Here is a 22,913-nt window from a genome sequence, read left to right on the forward strand (position 1 = left end):
ACCCTATCGAAAACATCCTACCAGAACCCTCACCTCCAACAATAAGTGCGAGGAGCTCATGGACTTCTTTGTCACTAAGATTGAGACCATCTGATCAGCTGCCTCTGCCACGTCCCTCCCTTCCCCTCGCTCACTGGGCCAAACTTCCTATAATCTCCTCCCTGCCCTAGTCCTGAATTTGCATCTTTCTCTAGTTTGTCTCCTATCTCCCCTCATGCCTTCTCCAAGCTCATCATGTCCATGAGACCAACCTCCTGCTCCCTTGATCCTATTCCCATTAAAGTGCTGACCACCCAACTTCCTCTGCTTATCCCCATGTTAACCGATATTGTTAGCAGTTCTCTCCCTGCAGGTGTCATCCCTCTCTGCTTTAAATCTGCTGTCATCACCCCTCTCCTCAAAAAAAAACAAGCCTTGACCCCACCTTCCTTGCAAACTGCCATCCCATCTCCAACATCCCTTTCCTTTCCTCTCCAAAGTAGTTGAACGTGTTGTTACCTCCCAAATCAATTCCCATCTTTCCCAGAACTCCATGCTTGAAGCCCTCCAATCAGGTTTCTGCCCCTGCCATAGTACCAAAATAGCTCCTATTAAAAAGTCACAAATGATATCCTATGTGACTGTGACAAAGATAAACTTTCAATCCACGTTCTTCTCAACCGGTCTGCTGCCTTTGACACAGTTGACTGTGTTGTGATAGTGTATTTGTTAGTATGTTAAATATAATCATTTAAATGTATGTTTATGCTAATATGTATGTCATCATAGGAAGTGATGCAATATCACCTGATTCAGTTCTCTTGCACAGTCAGTCAGCTGAAGCAGCAACACATCTCCATGAAAGCTCGACATTCAAACCTTTATTCCTGCCTTTCAGCTTTGTTTTGTATTAATCTAGAAATAGATAATAAAATATGGTGGCAGCAATAGTGAATTGACAGCATAGCTCAAAGGCTTAAAACGACAATTCAAGTTAGGAGCTTACCTGAAGTAATGTAACCCGATCACAGTTCTCATATCGGGAGAGCAACCACCTGAGTAGAAATTGAAGGCGTTTTGGGCGCACTCCCAGTTTTGGGCTCAGCCGGCAAGACAAAAATTAACAGTGCTTTCAGCCGCAGGGATCAGTGCAGCGTCGTGTTTTGGCGAGGATTCTTTCTCACCATCGCCATGCTTGTGCACCATTAGCCAATCCTGAAGCTAGGGCCCCTCCTGCCTACAAGCTCAAAGTCTGTGCTGCAGCAACACAGCTCAGGGCGTTCCTCCTGCTCAGCTCTGCAGACATTGCAGCTTGCTGCAACTTTTAAAGCAAGGTTTGCTGCTCGGGGGAGAAAAGAGTAGAAAGCTTAGGGTGTGTCCTCCAGTGGCATTGTCTTAGCCATGGGGCAGCCATTGCTGGCAGGGTTCCCTCCATGGGCCATGGAGTGGCCATAAAGGAGGCCCCCACCCCCAGGTGCCTGCTGGGAGGCCGCCGGGATTTGCCTGGCAGTCTCACCATGTGGCGGAGGCCTCTCCCGATGCCAGTAAAATGCTAGCAGGGGTGGGAAGTGACCATTAAGTGTCCAATTAATTGATTTAATTGGCTGCCCGCCGCCAGTCGTCAGGCGACCATGCCGCTGAGTTTCCTGCCTTCGGGAATATTCTCTGATGGTGGGAAGACGTTGGGCTCCCCTCCTGATGCCTTCCGCTGCCATTTTACGAGGCCTCCTGCTCCCGGCCCTTCTCCAGATGGCTGGTAAAATCCAGCCCATACATAAGACAGGTGACTGCCACGACCGGCAATTATAACACTTTGCCACTGAGAATTCCAGCTAGAATGACCGGATGTTCAGCTTTGCAGCAGTGGCTGGCTTCATGCTGCAATGAAGCTTTAGTCCTGTAGCAGTCCAGGTTTTCTGATCTCTTAGGACTTAGAGGCAGTCTCAAAGGGTGGTGGCTAGGCAACATGGATACCTGCTGCATACTTGGCTCATGATGCCTGTCAGAAACTTGACGACTGAAGCCCAACAGCTACAATAAATACTATATCCCCACCAGATGTGTGATTGAACAAGCAGTCAGAAAGCTGAAGGTTTGCTTCAGGTGCCTGAACAGATCTGGAGCTGCCCTTCAGTACACACCAGACAGAGTCTCCAGAATGGTGGTGGTTTGCTATGCTCCGCACAACAATGTGCAACAGTGAGGCTTGGACCTACAGGAGGAACAAGGTGAAGAGCTCAGATCCTCCTCAAATGATTTGAAGGTGGAAGACGAAGAAGAAGTGGCGGATGGTGATGAGGGCAATACCCCACAGCTTCTCACATCGCTGCCCGGGATGCCAGGGATGTCTTTATTAAAGCAAGGTCCACTTAGGTTGTACCACTGCACCATAGCACCAGAAAATGTAACGGCCACTCTTTCCGATCCTGCCCACCAATGAAACAAAGCTGTCTTGCAGTCAACCACTTGAATATCACCCCCTCCCCCCCACCACCACCATTGGTCCCCATAAATTCATGTCTTTGCTTTCATTATCAAACAAGTTAGAAGGCCACTTACCCCCAAACAACCGAGAATTGACAAGATGGGAAAGTGGTGAAAAGCATGACATTTCTGTGAATTAAATAGAGAACAGAAACCTATCAAAACATTTTCTCAGATGCCCACATGGATACGCTTGTGAAAATTAAAAGCATACTCTTCCCTTTTCACAGAATCACAGAACTGTTACAGCAGAGACAGAGGCCATTCAGTCTGTCATGTCTGCGCTTGCTCTCCGAAAGAACAATTTACCTAGTGCCACTCCCTGGCTTTCTGGCCATAGCCCTGTATATTCTTCCTTTCTAGATAACAATCCAATTCCCTCTTGAATGCCTCGATTGAACCTGCCTCCACCACACTCTCAGGCAGTGCATTCCAGATCCTAATCACTCGCTACCTAAAAAAGTTTTCCCTCATGTCAATATTGCTTCTTATGTCAATTACCTTAAATCTGTGCCCTCTTGTTCTCGATCCCTCCACCAATAGGAATTTATTTTTCTACCTACCCTCTTCAGCCCCCTCATTATTTTGAATACCTCTATGAAATCTCCTCTCAACCTTCTCTTCTCCAAAGAAAAACAGTCCTAACTTCTCCAATCAATCTATGTAACTGAAGTCCCTCATCCTTGGAATGATTCTCATGAATCTTTTCTGCACTCTCTCCAATGCCTTCAAATCCTTCCTAAAGTGTGGCACCCAGAATTAGACACAATACTCCACTTCAGGTCGAACCAGTGTTCTACACAAGTTCAGCATAACTTCCTTGCTTTTGTACTCTATGCCCCTATTTAATGAGGTCTAGGATGCTGTGTGTTCTATTAACCGCTGTCTCAACCTGCCCTGCCACCTTCAATGATTTATGCACAGATACACCCAGGTCCCTCTGCTCTTGCAACCCATTTAGAATTGTGCCCTTTATTTTATATTGTCTCTCCGCGTTCTTCCTACCTAAATGAATCACTTCACACTTTTCTGCATTAAATTTCATCTGCCACCTGTCCGCTCATTCCACCAACCTGTCTATGTCCTTTTGCAGTTCTACACTATCCTCCTCACAGTTCACAATGTTTCCAGGTTTTGTATCATCTGCAAGTTTTGAAATTGTGCCCTGTACACCAAGGGCTAGGTCATTAATATATATCAGGAACAACAAGGATCCTAACACCGACCCTTGGGGAGTTCCACTACAAACTTTCTTCCAGTCCAAAAAACATCCATTAACAACTACTCTCTGTTTCCTGTCACTCAGCCAATTTAGTATCCATGTTGCTACTGTCCTTTTTATTCCATGAGCTATAACTTTGTTCACAAGTCTTTTGTGTGGCACTTTATCAAATGCTTTTTGACAGTCCATGTACACCACATCAACAGCATTGCCCTCATCAACCTTCTCTGTTACCTCATCAAAAACTCCAGCAAGTCAGTTTAACACAATTTGCCCTTCACAAATCTGTGCTGGCTTTCCCTCATTAACCCACATTTGCCCAAGGGAATATGAATTTTGTTCCGAATTGTCATTCCTAGAAGCTTCCAAACCATTGAAGTTAAACTGACTGGCTTGTAGTCGCTGTGCTTATCTTTATATCTTTTTCTGAACAATGGTATAACATTTGCAATTCTTCAGTCCTCTGACACCACCCCTGAATCTAAGGAAAACTGGAAAATGATGGCCAGTGCCTCCGCAATTTCCACTATCACTTCCCTCAGTATTCTTGGATACATCTCATCCGGCCCTTGTGCCTTATCAATTTTTAAGTACAGCTAGCCTATCCAGTGCCTCCTCATCAATTTTAAACCCTTCAAGTGTCTGAATTACCTCTTCTTTCACCTTGACCTGCACAGAATATTCTTCCTTGCTAAAGACAGATGCAAAGTATTAATTTAATACCTCAGCCATGCCCTCTACCTCCATGTGTAAACCCCCATTTTGGTTCCTAATCGGCCCCACGCCTCCTTCCACCACTCTTTTACTATTAATATGCCCATAGAAGACTTTTAGATTCCCTTTTATATTAGCTGTCAGTCTCTTTCGTACTCTCTCTTTGCTTCTCTTATTTGCTTTTTTACTTCCCCTCCGAACTTTCTATAGTCGCCTGGTTTTCGGTCGTGTTATCCGTCTGTCATAAATATTCTTTTTCTTCTTCATCTTAATCTCTATCGTTTTCACCATCCAAGGAGCTCTGGATTTCCTTGCCTTACCTTTCCCCTTCATGGGAATATACCTTGACAGTGCCGAGCTATTTCTTCTTTAAAGGCAGCCCATTCTTCAGTTACTGCTTTGCCTGCCAACCTTTGATTCCAATTTATCTGGGTCAGATCCATTCATACCCCATTGGAGTTGGCTTTCTCCCAGTTCATTATTCTTACTATGGACTGTCCCTTATCCTTCACCATCGCGAACCGAACCGTTATGATACAATGATCACAGTCCCCTAATTGTTACCCTACTGACACCTGATCCACTTGGCCCACCTCATTCCCAAGAACCAGGTCTAGCAAAAGCCTCCTTTCATGTTGAACTGGAAGCATACTTCTGTAGGAAATTCACCTGAACACACTCTAGGAACTCTTACCGCTCTCTGGCCTTTACACTCTTACTATCCCACTCTATATTTCCGGTTACTCTTACGTGATGCAACCTTTGTGTCTTCAGCAGAGGTAGAGCCAGGCTGTTCAGATCCCTGCTCTGACTGCCAAGATGACCTTGGCCGAGGTCCGCTGGGTTTTAGACCCCGTGAGGCCCCTGCCAAAGACTGCTCCAACTGCACCTATGCAGGGGAATAGTTAGCCATCAGGCGATGAGGCAGCAGGTGGATTACTGACTGAGAATGGGCTGTGAGTGAAAAGTCAATGTGCTTTGAGCGGAGTCCCCACTACCATGATCCCATTCCTATCCCTCTCATGGTCAAACTGCATTTCACTGGTGTAGATCAATGAGGCCCTGTAAAACTAAGACTAAGGCAACTGCCAACCTGTTTAGGATGGCAGATATGTCAGCACCAGAGTCTGCGCAGTTGTGATGAAAGCATGCATGGACTCATTTGATTGGAGCGTATGACAGGTGTTACAACCGAGGAGGGAGTAATGCACTGTCAGTTCAGTCCCAATACTCCACAGGTCGCAGCATATTATTAAAGTTTCTCCACCTAACTAGAGGTCAGCCAAATTAAACACTTTAGTAACGCCCAGAATAAAACAGATCAAACCAGCTATCTTTAAACAACAACAAATTGACTACATATTAATAAACTAAATCTTAAACATTATTAAGATAAATTTATGTCTAAAGACCTTATAACTTCCTATTTAACCTAAGCCTCCCCATGCACACATACGTACATTCAAAAACTAACAATGTTAATTGTTTTTTAAAAATAGTATTTCTTAGGAATAAAATAAGTAGCTGGGTTGTAAGTCCCGGTGAGTTATGTTCCTGGTTGGGAGGTGTCCCAGATTAGATCAATCAGGTGCCACTTGAAGTCTCCAGGTGAATTTGACAGTCTATAACGAATAGGCATTCGAAGCACTTCGGTTGCAGCAGGCATCACACAGTTCTTTTAACAAGGAGTATAGCCACAGGTCTATTGTCTATTTGGATTCTAAAATTGGTAGCTTTTCAGTAGAAACTTTACTGAGAATTCCAGAAAACACAAACGACAGAATGAAGGCAAATGTTCTTTTCTCCAGGGATTTTTCTCTCGTTAGGCAATAACATAGCCTGTAACTCATTGCAGTTTTTCTTCTAAAAGAAATAGACAGCTTCTTCCTTCAGAGCATGCTTCACTGGTTCTAGTTCAAACCAGTTGAAGCCAGTCTTGAAACAGTTAAAAGTTACAGTACACCATGTGACCTGCTCTCTCTCCTGCTGTGGCCTAGGAAACAGGTGCAGCTGCTAACACACTGTGCTCAGTCTTAAAGGCACATTATTTTAAACAGAGGAGAGAAAAGACAGTTCCATGACACAGACCATGGTGCTGGCCACTCTATACATTGAAGAAAAGATTGTCTCAATGGCCTGTGATATCACCTTCCTCATGCTCGAGGTGGGCTCCTCTAATCTCTCTGCAATCGTTGTGATTCCACTTTGGAGGTTGTCAGTACATCACACATTGTGCTCTGATGTCCAGTGATTCTTCTTGTCATTGATGGCCCCAAGGTACAGCATCTGTACTCAGCTAATCAGAGCTTGGAGACGGCTGCATCCACTAACACAGACTCTCCACTGCTGTTCCCGTGTCCACCATCTGCTCTTGCTCACTTGTGAAGCGGGAGTCACCAAGTAAAAAAACAGCTATCTGCTTTACTGATTCCACCAAAGTGCAAGTATCTGAGCTGGTGCATGGTCTACATGAGTCTTGTGACAATGCATCCTCAGGAGGACTCTGTTCCTTTGAGAAATTGCCACCAGTGACCTCTATCAACTGCTGCTGAACATGTTAAGGCCTGTGGGAGATAAAAGACATGAATTAGTCCTGGCAAGGTAAGAATATATTGCAGCTTAGCATTATGAAGATGATCATAGTTCACTTGCTGCAAAAATCAATTCAACTTGGTTGAGTGCCATATTACACGCGGGTGGCTTTTATTTAATTGTGCCACCAGGTAGCTGGGAGAGTTCAATCTCCCCACCTCCAACGGCCAGGAATGCCGAAACTCCACTGATCTCCAATGCTGAGCTTGTCAGTTGCAGGATGTTTTGGAGGATCCCCTTTTATTCTCTCCCTCTCCCTCGTATTCTGCACTCTCTTCTGCAGGAGGGAAAGAAAAAAAAATATGTGTGAGTGTAATAGCATGTGTTCATCTGATAGATGGAAGGTATTTGGTGTGGGTGACTATGAGGGAGAGGCATGTTATTGTATGAAGGATGAGTGTGAGTGGGAGTGGTGGATGGATAAATGAAAATCTGAGGAAGTACAGTGAAAGAGAAGGATGAGTGCACCTGCAAGATAAGTGGGTGTAGTGAGGAGTAATTATGCTAGAGTAAGCTTCAGAAGGCAGAGTGAGGGGGTGGAGTGATATGTACTGTAGGATGTAGCTGAATACATAAGCACAAGGAGCAGGAATAGGCAATTCAGCCACTCAAGTCTGCTCCCCCATTCAATACGATCATGGCTGATCTCATCTCGGCCTCAACTCCACATTCCTGCCCGTTCTCCATAACCCTTCAACCCATTACTAATTAAAAATCTGTCTATCTCCTCCTTAAATTTACTCAATGTCCTGGCATCCACCGCACTCTGGGGCAGTGAATTCCACAGACTCAATGCGCCACTGTACTCACATTTCCTGACCTGCTTAGATCATTAAAGTGCTTTCTACACTGAATCAGCAAGTGTGGCACCACACTCCTACTGTAACAATGCAGCAAAGGGTTAGTAACAATCGGATGCAGCTTGAAACATGGCTCCATCTCCTTGCAGGCTTGCTGTGGGAATGGGTCTCTGGATTAGCACAGAAGATGATCCTCCAAAAACCATGTCATGCAACAACACCTCCACTTCAGTAGGAGGCAAATGGAAGCTGGGCTTACCTTGAGACACACACCTGCACCTTAGGTTCCCTTTCCCTTCATTTGTGCTGCACTTCCCTTCAGCCTTGGCATAGACTGCTACTGAGTTGAGGTGGCTTTTGTGCCTTTTCAAAAGCTTTTAGATTTTTGTCACTCTATTGTGAGAGCTTCCTTAATTGAATCATTTTCTTCAACATTCAATTAATGCACTGCCTATAATTACCAGACCAGAGTTCTTCTGTCCTGGAAGTGCTGCATGAAATTATTCACTCAGACTTCCATGGTTATCTAATAATAATAATAATTCCACTTCTCAGATGTCATATCATAAGCATTATACAGTAAACCTTTTACAGTAATGTTTCACGTGATTCAAGTTAGACTTCCTGTAAAGCAGAACAGCAATAAATGGTAAATAACAGAATTCATTCACACAGTCTCTCCAATACTTGTTTTCCAGCGCTGAGTCAACTTTCATCACCTGACCTTTGTTTGGTTCACTGTGCAGCTGGGATGACCTTTGAACCAAACTGAGAATTTGAAATAGCTCAAATTTGGCTAATATGGTTTTTTTTCTGAGTATCCAAATCTTGCCTCAATTTGGGTCATTTGGATCTCATTGCTCTTGTTGTGACTTACTTAATAACGATAATAATTTATATTTATATAGCAGCTTTAAAGTAATAAAATGCCCCAAGGCACTCCAGAGGGACATTATTAAACAAATAGGACACATAGCCAGATAGTCACCTCACCTCTCCATGGCTCAAGATTCATTCCTTTATTTAGATTTTATTCCACTCTCTCTCTCCATAAAGTGCTTGAGGAATTGCTGTATTAAAAATGTTATTAAAATGCAAGTTGTTTTTGTTGGAAACCTGATATAGGATCAGACCCATATAAAGATGTTATAATTATGTTGCAGTATTTCTCTATCTCAGTTTTACTAATGATGTTTTGACTTCTCTAGATCTCATCGCACTTCTCGGAGGCACTGCTAGCTTTTGAAGCTGGACAACCTCTTGGGGTCTACTTCAGTTATCGCTGCACTGCCTAAGTACATGAATGTATCTCGCTGTTCATGCAGTGATTCGCGTGAGGGCTCTCGATTCCAGTGCTGAAGTTGGGAGCCACTGCCAACCTACATCAAGTTTTTATGAACGCTCCCAGTATCTGGAAAGATAGCAGTATCTCAATGCAACTGAAACATCAAGCACTTAACACATTGGCATGCTCTATTCTACTTAGTGGAAATGAGGGTCAGAAGCTGAAAACAGAAACAAAGATGAGCTAATGGCATTTGAGCTTGAACATTGCAGACATATCCTAAGAGTATTCTGGTGTGATAGAATTCCCGTTCCCACTGAAAAAGGTGTAGAAATGTTCACAGTGCCAGCAGGACTGAGTAGATTTAAGAAACTGAGGCTGTTTGAGCACATTGAAAGAATGAAAAGTGAATGACTCTCCACAGCTGACATCGGAAGGAAGATGTAAGATGATATTGCCTTGAAATCAGGTAATTTTGCTTTGTGCAATAGTATCAAATGGGTGTTGGCAAGTCAGCAGTCCATTTTTCATCTTTCACATTTGAAGTCAATGGAAATAAAAATTGGGAGGGATTGAAAACGGGCAGCCAATTTTCTATCACCCATCTTATGCTAATGCACAAAGTCAAAATGACCCCTAGTGAGTATCTGTATACAATTAACTCGTCATATGAATTTCCTTTGCCTGCTATATTAATACAGGTGATGACCTGAACCATTGCCCATGGCCCTTCAGCTTGTTTTATCAGTTAAGGAAAAAAACACATTTGATGATGTCTCAGCAACCTCTTTATTGGATAGTATAGGCCCCTTATTCACTGCAGCAATGTGACTGTAATGGGAGCATTTGCTTTTAAGTTTGGGCATTGCTCTCAAGGAAAAGTAAACAGTTGCTAAAGCAGTAATCCTGCTCCCTTTTTCCCACATGTGGATGGGTTGCAGTAGGCAGTGCACAGATACTTAACGTGCAGGCCTCCCCCAGTGGAGGATAGAAGGCAAGCACTTGAAGAAAATACATATATGTTTTTGCCAAAACATTTTTTCCTGGTTCTGCAGTATGCAGGACTACGCTCTAAGAGTACTTGCAAAGGTCCTCACATGATAGAAACCCCAAGCCCCCTCGACAGTAAGACTTCTGAGGCCCCCTCCACTAACTTTTGAACTGTGGAGGCTGCAGATTAACAGTGGCACCCCTGTCCAGTGTTCAAAATGGTGGGAAGCATGAAAGAGACCATACTGTGTCCATTTTCATGATAATTCTGTCAAGACTGCCCTATAGCAAAAGGGAGTAAAGCCTGGCTTGGGAATAAAATTAAAACCCGAACCGACAAGAGCCAACCTGAGCCGAGCCCTTTAATTTTTTTTCTCGCCTGACCCAACCTGACGCGAATCTCCTTCATCTGTTCTGGCAGCAAGCTATTCCTGCAGCTGGAGTTGTGGGGTGTCATGGGTAAGCCTGATCCCGTGACCTCCCAGAAGCAGTGTCCAGCCCAACCTGAGCCGAGCGCAAATGCTGGACTCGAAATTTTGACCCGACCTGTAGCAAACACATGTAGTCAGGTTCAGGTCGGGTAGCCAGGCTTTAAAATGAAGGGAGAGACACAGATATAGCACTGCATATTTCCGCCTGTTGACCCCAAATCCTCCATAAGCTGGAGGGATAAGCCAGAAAGCCCAGCCAATGCCTCTATATATAAAACCCAGAATCCAATTTGCCATGTTTATAGCCTTTTCTACTTGCATGCTTACCTTTAAAACCTATGTTTCTGAACCGCTTGCTCTCTCTGTTGCTCCACTCTTCTGGTTTTGTTACCATTTAGAGGATACCTCCTTTCACTACTCCTTTTTCCAAAATGTGCTGCTCCACATTTTATCTGTATTGAACTGCATCTACTACCTATCTGCCCATCCTATTAATCTATGTCCTCCTCCAGTCTCCTTCTGTATTCTCCCTCAGTTTCACAAGCCTTCCTAATTTTATATCATCAGCAAACTTAATTTTTATTTCTCCTGTGCCTATATTCATAGTATTTCTACAAATAAAACAGAAGAGATTCTAGTGCAGATTCCCTAGGATACATCACATCATATTCTGTCAACCAAGAAAACACCTATTTACCCCAACACTTTTCTTTCTTTACCTTGGCCATCCATCTATCCATGCAGCTGCATTCACTTAATATAATGGGGGTGAATTTCTGTGTGGGTTTATGCTATTTTTCCGAGGTTTGCATGGTTCTTTTACTGAAGTTATGATGGACAGCTCTTGCCTGCTATTGATATCTGTCAGGAAGGGATTCAAGCATCTTCAAGATCTGCCCTCTTAACAACTGAATGTCTCTTCTGAAGAAAGGTTTTCCAGTAGCAGGCTGCAAACAGAGTCACGGGCCCAGTTAAGTGGCCTAGATGTCGGTGTGAGTTTTGCACCTGGCCCTGTATAAATTGCTTCTAGGACACCTCCAGAAGGAAGGACACCCCAGTAACTCAATCAGAAAAGTCTCCTGGTATGAATGAAGGGAAATCAGGGATAGTCTCTACTCCAAAGGAAAATCAGATTTTTAGGACCAACCACGGTCTGCAGCTTTTGACCATCACCTGGGGCAACACAGATCAGGGAAAGCTCTGGCAAATCCCTGCCAAATGGAAATAAACAACTCATGAGTCCTAGTAAAGACAGTAAGAAGGTATGAGGAGACAACATCTAGGAACCTAAAGGCTACTTGCAAATTCTTCTCTAAACCGAGAAGAAATAAAAGAAAATCCATCTATTAGGAGATATATTCTGTGCTTTATTGCAAAGAAAATTACATGGAGTATTTCAAGAGAGGAAAGAGTGGTCCTTTTAAGAAACAGGAAGAGATATGTTTGGTCTGATACAAAGTGAGAAAATAAAGCTTGTTTTGAATACTGGTAGGTTTCCCCATGAAGCAACATCTTCCTATACCTTGCTGCAGGCCTTCAGTGCCTGGTCTCCTACTTCTAATTCCTTGGTATTTTCATACTGTCAGTCCCCTCCCCTCTGAGTCACAAGATGGTGGGCTCAAGGCTAACTCTTGGGCTTGAGCACTTAATTTAAATGGGCACGTTAGGGAGTATTGGTGGTTGAATCAAGACCATATCTACCTTATAGATCTGGCAGCATCTGTGGAAAGAGAAGCAGAGTTAACGTTTCGGGTCAGTGACCCTTCTTCGGAACTGACAAATATTAGAAAAGTCACAGATTATAAACAAGTGAGGTGGGGGTTGGGCAAGAGATAACAAAGGAGAAGGTGCAGATTGGACCAGGCCACATAGCTGACCAAAAGGTCACGGAGCAAAGGCAAACAATATGTTAATGGTGTGTTGAAAGACAAAGCATTAGTACAGATTAGGTGTGAATATACTGAATATTGAACATCAGCAAGTGCAAACCTGAAGAAAAACAACCTGAAAAAAACAGTGGGTAAGCAAACTGAACAAACTAAGATGAAATGAAATAAATGCAAAAAAAGATTGTAAAAAATGTAAAAAGGAATTCCTTTTTACATTTTTTACAATCTTTTTTTGCATTTATTTCATTTCATCTTAGTTTGTTCAGTTTGCTTACCCACTGTTTTTTTCAGGTTGTTTTTCTTCAGGTTTGCACTTGCTGATGTTCAATATTCAGTATATTCACACCTAATCTGTACTAATGCTTTGTCTTTCAACACACCATTAACATATTGTTTGCCTTTGCTCCGTGACCTTTTGGTCAGCTATGTGGCCTGGTCCAATCTGCACCTTCTCCTTTGTTATCTCTTGCCCAACCCCCACCTCACTTGTTTATAATCTGTGACTTTTCTAATATTTGTCAGTTCCGAAGAAGGGTCACTGACCCGAAACGTTAACTCTGCTTCTCTTTCCACAGATGCTGCCAGACCTGCTGAGTGAATCCAGCATTTCTTGTTTTTGTTTCAGATTTCCAGCATCCGCAGTATTTTGCTTTTATTCTACCTTATAGATGATGTGTTCAAAAAAGAGCAGAAGATTTTCTTGGTATCTTAGCCAACATTTCTTCCCCAACTAAAACCACCAAAAGAAGACTAATTGGCCACACACCTCATCTGATTTTTGTGGGATCTTGCTGCGGGCAAATTGGTCACCATATTTGTCTACATAACTGTAGTGACTATATCTTAAAAGTAATCCATTGGACATGACACGCCTTGAGATATTCTGACCATGTGATAAGGCACGATATAAGTGCAAATTCTTTCTCCTGTTGCTTCCTCACATCCTGCTGCACCTCATGCATTCCCAATGCAAAGCCTATGTTGATGGCAATACTGTGTGACAGACAGCACACAGCAACAACTTTTCCAGCTTTCACCACATTGTAGATATTACTTGGATGATCTGACTGAGCACTGTCAGAACTTTTTGACCACTTTTCCACAGAAAAGATATGGAAAATGTTACTTTTATAATGTGTATCCCATAAGTTTATTTTAGAAAGGTTCCCTGACAAAGAGTGGGTAGTATGCTAAACAAAGAGTTTTTTTTCCTATAGACTGAACAATAAATGATTTGCTAGCTTGTTTGTGTAATTTGGAAAAATACCTCTCACCCACTGTGTTGGAAAACATTGTGATCCACTGTCTGTGAAGTGGATGATAATAAGACAGACACATTAAAAAAAGCAGCCTGGTTGTTGGGATCAGGATTCTGTGAGAGGCAGTCAAGCAGCAAAAGCCTGTAAAACACAGGAGACTGCAAGGAGAGGAAGATACACCCTGGGGTGTAGGACAAGGTGCGGAGAAGTTATTCTATTTGTTAATTAAGCCAACCCAGTGAAGTGAGATAGCATCACAAATTCATTATTTTAGTATGAGGTGAAAATGTTACTTCTTAAGCTAAATGAATGTGATCATAGCTGTTACCTATCTTACTGTGAAATAAAGGCAGTTTATGTTCTATAGATAGGTATATGGATAAAGGAGAATGATGGGGTATAGATTAAATTGTCCTTGACAGAGGACAAAGGATCGGCACAACATCGTGGGCCGAAGGGCCTGTTCTGTGCTGTATTTTCTATGTTCTATGTTCTATGTTTAATACAAGCCCTCATATCATCTAGCGTTAACTTGGTCTGCAGTGGGATACATTGAAGAAAAATTTATGTGAAAGACCAGGCGATGTACTCCAGATTATGGTGGGAGGGAGGTTCATTATCATACACCTGGGTTCTCTATCATACAAGTATATAGGACAGTGTGACTCCATTTCCACAATAGTAAAGCATTCAGACTGCTTGTGGGAGCATCTAACACTACTGAACTAGAGATGATATCTACAGTTGATGTAAAATTGTAGCAGGAACCCCACTTATGACAACAGCATTATATGTTACTGGACTAGTAATCCAGAGATAAAAGCAAAATACTGCAAATGCTGGAAATACTCAGCAGGTCAGGCAGCATCTGTGGAGAGTGAAGCAGAGTTAACGTTTCAGGACTGTGACCCTTCTGACAAAAGGTCACCGACCTGAAACATTAACTGTGCTGCTCTCGCCACAGATACTGCCCGACCTGCTGAGTATTTCCAGCAGTTTCTGTTTTTATTTTAGTAATCCAGAGACCTGGGCTAATGGTCCAGAGATATGAGTCCAATTCCCACCATGGCAGCTGAGGAATTTAAATTCAGTTAATTGAAAATAAATGTGGGGAAAAAAAGCTAGTATTAGTAATGGTGACCATGAAACTACTGCATTGTTGTAAACACCCATCTGATTCACTATTGTCTTTTAGGGAGCGAAATGTGCCATCCTTACCCAGTCTGGCCTACACGTGACTCCAGACCCACAGCAATGTAACTGACTGTTAATTGGCCTCTTAAATGGCCTAGCAAGACACTTAGTTGTTTCTAATCACTACGAAAAAGTCTAATAAGAATAAAACCGGATGGACCACCCGCCATTGACCTAGGCACCCGACATAACAAAGAGACACCCTGCAGTTGACCCTAAACGTCCTTTTCACGAATATCTGGGGACTTGTGCCAAAAGAAGGAGAGCTATCCCACAGACTAGTCAAGCAGCAGCCTAACCTAAACATACTCACATAATCATATCTTCAACCAACATCCCAGATTCCTCCATCACCATCCCTGCGTATGTCCTGTCCCACCAACAGGACAGGTGCACCAGAGGTAGCGGCACAGTGACATAGAGTCGGGGGTCGGGGGAGGGGGTAGTGGCCCTGGAAGTCCACAACATTGACCCTGGACCCCATGAAGTCTCATGGCATCAAGTCAAACATGGCCGAAGAAACCTCCTGCAGATTACCACCTACAGCCCTCCCTTAATTGATGATTCAGTACTCCTCCATGTTGAGCAGAATTTGGAAGAACCTTTGAGGGTAGCAAGGGCACAAGAATGTACTTTGGTTGGGGGACTTCAATGTCCATCACCAAGAGTGGCTCGAATGCACTACTTACCGAGTTGGTCATGCCCTGAAGGGCATAGCTGCCAGACTGGATCTGCAGCAGGTAATGAGAGAACCAACATGAGGGAAAAACACACTTTATCTCGTCCTCACCAATCTACTTATCACAGGTGCATCTATCCATGACAGTATTGGTAGGAGTAACCACCACACAGTCCTTGTGTACACTAAGTCCTGTCTTCACACTGAGGATACCCTCCGCCTTGAGGATACTACCGTGTTAAATGGGATAGATTTAGACAGATCTAGTAGCTCAAAACTGGGCATCCATGAGGTGCTATGGGCCCCAGCAGCAGCAGAACTGTATTCCACCACAGTCTCTAACCTCGTTTCCTGGCAAATCTCTCACGCTATCATTAACATCAAACCAGAGTATTAACACTGGTTCAGTGAAGAATGTAGAAGAGCATGCCAACAGCAGCAAGAGTCATACCTAAAGATCAGGTACCACCCTAGTGAATCTACAATACAGGATTAAATCATGATAAACAGTGGAAGCAGCATGCTATAGACAAAGCTATGCGATTTCACAACCAATGGATCAGATCAAAGCTCTGCAGTCCTCCACACCAAGTCATGAATGGTGGTGGAAAATTAAACAACTAACTGGTGAGGGGGGGAGCTCCATGAATATCCCATCCTCGATGATGGCGGAGCTCAGCACTAGTGCAAAAGACAAGGTTGACATGTTTGCAACCATCTTCAGCCAAAGGTGCCGAGTGGATGACCTATTTCGGCCTCTTTCTACAATCCCCACATCACAGATACCAATCTACAGCCAATTCGATCCACTCCATGCGATATCAAGAAACAACTGACTGCACTGGATACACCAAAGGCTATGGGTCCCGACAGGACAACAACCTGGTCATAATGCTGAACACATGTGCTCCAGAACTAGCTGTGCCTCTAGCCAAGCTGTTTCAGTGCAGGTATAACACTGGCATCTAACCAACAATGGGGAAAATTGCCCGGGTCCTGTCCACAAAAGCAGGACAAATCAATTTCCTCCAATTACCGTCCCATAAATCTACTCTCAATCATCAGCAAAGTAAGGAAGATGTTACCAACAGAGCTAACAAGTGGCACTTACTCACCAAAACCTACTTAATGATGCCCAATTTTGGTTCTGTCGGGACAACTCAGCTTCAGCCCTCTAAACGTGGCCAAAAGAGCTGCATTCCAGAGGTGAGGTGACATCAAGACAGCATTTGACCGAGTGTGGCATCAAGGAGCTCTAGTAAAACTAAAGCCAATAGAAATCAGGTGCAAATCTCTCCACTGGCTGGTGTGATACCTAGCACAACAGAAGATGGTTGTGTTTTTTGGAGGCAAATCATCTCAGGCCTAGGACATCACTGCAGAAATTCCTCATGGTAGTGTCCTAGGCCCAATCATCTTCAGCTGCTTCATCAATGACCTTCCCTCCACCATAACGTCAAAAATCGGGATGCACACTGATCATTGTACAATGTTAAGTTTCATTCGTAACACTGGTGATAATGACTCAGTCCGTGCCCATTTGCAGCAAGAACTGGACAATATTTAGGCATGGGCTGATAAATGGCAACTAACGTTCATGCCACCAAGTGTTAGATAAGGACTATTTCCAACAAAAGAGAATCTAACTACCTCCCCTTGACATTCAGCAGCATTACCATCATCAAATCCTTCACCATCAGCATCCTTGGGATCATGAATGACCAGAAACGTAACTGTGGCTAAAAAAGCAGGTCAGAGGCTGGGAACTCTGTGGCGAGTAACTCAGTTCCTAACTCCCCAAAGTCTTTCCACCATCTACAAGGCACAAGTCAGGATGGAATACTATCCAATAATATAAAAGCAAAATACTGCAGATGCTGGAAATCTGAAAAAAACAAAGTGCTGGAAATACTCAGCAGGTCTGGCAACATCTGTGCAGAGAGAAGTAGGGTTCACGTTTCAGGTCTGTAATCTCCACTTGCCTGGATGAGTGCAGCTCCATGCCGGCCATCAAGCCTATCTATTCTAATCCCATTTCCCATCACCTAGGCTGGAGCATTTCAGCTATGAAGAGAGACTGGATAGGCTAGGGCTATTTTCCTTAGAGCAGAGAAGGCTGAGGGGGGACCTGATTGAGGTATACAAAATTATGAGGGGCATAGATAGTATAGGTAGGAAGAAACTTTTTCCCTTAGCGGAGGTGTCAATAACCAGGGGGCATAGATTTAAGGCAAGGAGCAGGAGGTTTAGAGGGGATTTGAGGAAAAGTTTTTTCACCCAGAGGTTGGTTGGAATCTGGAACACACTGCCTGAAGGGGTGGTAGAGGCAGGAACCCTCACAACATTTAAGAAGTATTTAGATGAGCACTTGAAATGCCATAGCATAAAAGGCTACGGGCCAAGTGCTGGGAAATGAGATTAGAATAGATAGGCTTGATGGCCGGCATGGACACGGTGGGCCAAAGGGCCCATTTCTGTGCTGTATAACTCTATGACTCAAGAAACTCAAGACAATCCAGAACAAAACTGCCCGCTTGATTGACAGCCCATGCACCACCTTAAACATTCACTCCTTCCACCACTGGCACACAGTGGCAGCAGTGTGTATCATCTATGTAAGTAAGCTTACATAGATCATTTCCATTATGAACATGTACATTGGAACATAGAATGGAAAAAGTTGCCACAAAAGTATGATACAACACAACAGCAACTCGTCAAGGCCTCTTCGACAGCACCTTCCAAACCTGCAGCTTCCACTGCCTAAAAGAACAAGGCAGCAGGCACATGGGAACACCACCATCTCCAGGTTCCCCTCCAAGTTTCACACCATCCTAACTTGGAAATATATCACTGTTCCTTCATCATCACTGGGTCAAAATCCTTGAACTCCCTATTGATGCACTGTGGGTGTGCATACATCACATGGACTGCAGCGGTTGAAGAAGTTGGCTCACCACCACCTTCTCAAGGGCAATTAGAGATGGGCAATAAATGTTCTCCTTCCCAGCGATGCCCACAACCCATGAAAGAATAAAAAAAATCTTTATTGTGGTTGAGTGCAAGGATTATCAGCCATGAATGAAACATCTATCCCTTATTTCCCAACAGCCATGTGACCATCCTGTTCAAATAATTCAGTCACATATGAACTACCTAAGATAAAGGAAGAGTGCATAATACATGGATAGCATGCACGATCTTGAGCTGCTGGTTGCAAATCATAATTATTGAGGGATAGGAACCTTTCCTGTTTATATACAGCCTTGGATTAGTTGCTCAAGCCCCGAATGTTGAAGAATTGGGCCAGAATTGTGACCCATGCTGAACTCAATGAACTGGTGTCATTTCCAGTAGAGTTGCAGGAGGTCATTGCACAATGAAATTAATTTATTGAAGCAATTTTTCTGTTCAAGATGAAAGGAATTAACAATGAGTAGTGGAATGCTTTCCCATCTCATATACCAACAGTCAGCATCTAGCAGCCCTATGTTAGGTACAGATAAACCTAGGGACCTATTTAAAACTGGTTTTAACCTATCAGCCGACAGCGAGCAGAGAAATATGGAGGGAAATGCAACATTTGGTAACCATGAAGCTGAAGGCTCAAGAAATAAAAGCTCTTCAGCTCCATAAATGTTATTCTCCTAGAATAGAAATTGTAAATGTAATTAATGAACTCTCAAAAATAAAATATTACAATGTTTGCTGCAAAAGGCTGCACAGTGTTAAAAGGTCTGACAAAAATATAATTAATTTTAATAAATTTTTAATAGGGAGACAATGTACCATTGTATTCATTAGCCAAGCTACATTCTGCAGATTCTTAAATTCATTTCTTTTGAAGTGGGAGAACTTAATCAAGCCACTGTGAAGCTGCCAGATCCATTAATCAAGGCAGTGACAAGACAAGTACAATAGTGTTGAACCAGTAAATATTTAGTGATCTGATGAGTTAAGCCACTGCATCATACTATTTAATTCCCCATATAATTAATATTATCCAATTTGTGTTTGAAGCAGCTAATTGACACTGCATCAATTGTTTTTTTCAGGGAATCTGTTTCACATTTCACCACTTTGTAAGTAAGAAAAATCTTTCATTTAAAGAGCACCTTCGGATGTGTGAAAGCACATGACAAATGATCAATTACTTCTGATGTGTAGTCACATTTGATGCTGCTGTTCTGTTGGCAAATGCAGCAACCACCTGCACACAACAAGATCCCATGAACAGCAAGCCAGATATGAATGACCAGTTAATTGGTTTGTTTTCATGGTGCTGGTTGAGGGAGGAATGTCGGCCAGGACACAAGGAGAGCATCTTACTCATTTTTGAATTGTGCTATGAGACTTTTTACAGACACTTGCAAAGACAGGCAGGAGCATGGCTTAATGGGCTGGATTTTATCTGGCCCTTGGAGATGGGCTGGTGGGGGGAGGTGATGGTGGTGAGGGGCAGACAAAGTGGCATGGGTGGCATGCTCAACGTTGTCCTGCCCCCATGGCATTTTGTCTGCGGCAGGCACCACGGCAGATGAGAAGTCCGGTGGGAGGCCAAGGGGCCCGCCACCACATGGAGACTGCCATGTGAGATCTGGCAGCCTCCTAGTGAGCTCTTGGGGGGGCATCCCTCCTCTAGGAGTAATACATGGCCTACGAAGGGCACCCCCCAGTGGCAATGGATGTCCCTGCAGCAAGACCCCCTGCCTGCCCTCACCAAACAACCCCCACCAATTCCTGATTGGCCCAGTGACCCTTGGTGGCACTGCAGGTACTGCTGAGCTGCTGGCCCTCTGATTGGCTGGCAGCTCTTAGGACAGGATCTTGTCCCTTAAAGGAGACTCCATCCCCGACAGCGGGCAGTTAATTACCTGCCTGCCGTTAAATATGGCTGGGTGTCCAATAATGGGCCAAGGGGCAGTCACCCCAGCTCCTTCTGGCCTGTTGCCGGCACCCCCATCAGTGAAAAAAAAATCCAGCTCAATGACTCATCTAAAAGACAGCACCACCATCAATTCAGTGCTCCCTCTGTACTGGAGCTAAGTATCAGCTTAGATTTTGTGCTCAGGTCCTAGAATGGGGTTTAAATTGATGCCCTAATGCTTCAATGACATGGGTGCTGCCAAGTTGGACAAGCTGGCATGCAATGAAAAATTATAAACTCTGGTCTTAAATAGGATTTGGCAGACCAGAGTCCTCCAGTTCTTAACTCAAAGTATAAATTAAATAATCTGCTTATATCTATATCAGCTCAGTGAGCCTCTCCTCAGAATTTTGAGCTGTCAGCCTCAAAATCATCCTGATTACTGACAATGAGATGCACTCAGACAGAAGGAGATCAGCAACAATCAGAGAGATCAGAAGAAAATAAACAAGGAGAGATACGTAGACAGCATTAGCTGCTTATAATTCCCAATACACCATAAGAGAAGAGGGAAAGGAGATGTCGACAAACATTCTGAATGAGTTGTGACAGTGGTGCCCAGAAGTGTAAACCTCTGAATATGAAGCACTGCTGGAAATGTCAGCTATGGAGTATAAACAAACTTATATCAAATACTTGTTTTATGTGTTATGATAAAATTTTATGAGCAGAAATTTCAAGAAGAACTGAAGTAATTTAACACATCACCACTTGTAGACCCCATCACTTCCTGTACGCCATTAAAGGGTATGTTGATTCTACAGGACAACTGAGATTTTAATTAGTTGGCGCCAAATTATACACATTGGATTCCAATGACGTTGGTTTCGAAACAATAAAGGCAGTTCTGTTGAACACAAATTGTCTGCATTTGCTTTTTAACACAAAGATGCTAAGTTAACCTCTATATAATGAGAAATCTTACTAACCTTTACCATTGCCAATGCTCTCTTTCTTTTCCCCTCTCCTTAAAGTGTCAGTTCCTTGTTAGAGTACTGTCGTACAGGCTACATTCACCCTCCAGTACTTTACTCAAATGACGATTCTTCATATCTGAGCCCTGACAGTGAATGTCAAATGGGACACAACTGTTGAACTCATTGTGTCCTCAACCAATGTTCACACATGCAGAATTGCAGCACTGGATAGTGACCAGGAACTCTGGCCAGTTTCCCACTCCTTAACCATGAGCTGCTGTAGCCAATTGTATCTCGCTATTGCTGTTCAGCTGAAATCAGCTCATTTCGAGTGAAACTGGTCTGTAAAGCTCAGCTACTCCATGAATGAGGCAGAAAGCCTAAGCCACAGCATATAACAAGCACCATTTTGCTTCTATCAACAAACATGAATACAGCACTTAGATTCCATGTGACTAGTATGTTCCAATCATGCAGGGAGACATTTTCCATGCTTGCTGTAATGGCAGGGGTATCCAAACTACACCCCATGTGCCATGACTATCAAAGCCTTGAAACCTAGCTTTCCTACAAGGCCTGCTTTTCATTCTCAGTTCCTACAGCAGAAGAGGGTTTTCGGGTGTCTACTTCCATGTTGAGGCTCCCACGATCAGTCATCTGACTGGAAGATGGGTAGCTCTTGCACTGAACTTGTGAGTTGAAGGCAACAATGCAAGTTCAATCATCTGCAAAGAATTATGTTTGGAGACCAGTAGTTGTTCAGTAGCCAGCTTATCCCAGTTGCAATGTTCTTGAAAATATGAGTAGGCTTCACAACCACACCTTGGCACCCAGGCATTCTGGCACCAGTTAAAATAATCCTTTAGCAGACACATGGCTGAGTTAACATGCAAAATATTTGCAAAAGGGAAAGCAAAATCGATTAATTTTGCAGAATAAGCATCCACAAAGAAACTGTTGCTGAACCCTTCATTTAACATTTATGAAAGTGTTTTGTTAACATACATAAACTGGTCTGTCACTGACTCTAAAAGGAAATAAGTAAATAATTAATGCTTCTTTAGTTATCTGAATATCTTTCTGTTTGTCCTTTGTGGGTTCATTCTTACTTTGTGTGTCGAGCAATTAGGACTGATGAAGCATTTAATTTTTGAGGAAGGAAACGGATATATGTGAGATAATCCTATTGGTTCTTTTTCAAATTCAATGGCAAATAAATTGTGAAAGTCAAAAAGAATGTCAATAATTGAAAGTGACAAAATGGTGGAATGTTCCAGTGGCAGCATGGTCTGTGTTATAAAATGTTTGGAAACTCTTTTGGCACCTTATTTCAGTTTCACCTTTGAGATAAAAGGTTGTTGGTACAAGCTGCATTTCAGGACTTGCGAGCGTAGCCTATGCTGACACTTCAGTGCAGTACTGAAGGAGTGTTGCATCGTTCGAGCTTCTGCCTTTTAGAAGAAATGTTAAGGCAAGGCCCTGTCTACTGTTCATGTGATCATAAAAGACAACCAACACCAGTGAAAATTGAATGGCTGGTCATTCATCTCA

The sequence above is a fragment of the Heterodontus francisci genome, chromosome 33 (genome assembly GCF_036365525.1).
Source record: "Heterodontus francisci isolate sHetFra1 chromosome 33, sHetFra1.hap1, whole genome shotgun sequence".
Lineage (NCBI taxonomy): Eukaryota > Metazoa > Chordata > Chondrichthyes > Heterodontiformes > Heterodontidae > Heterodontus > Heterodontus francisci.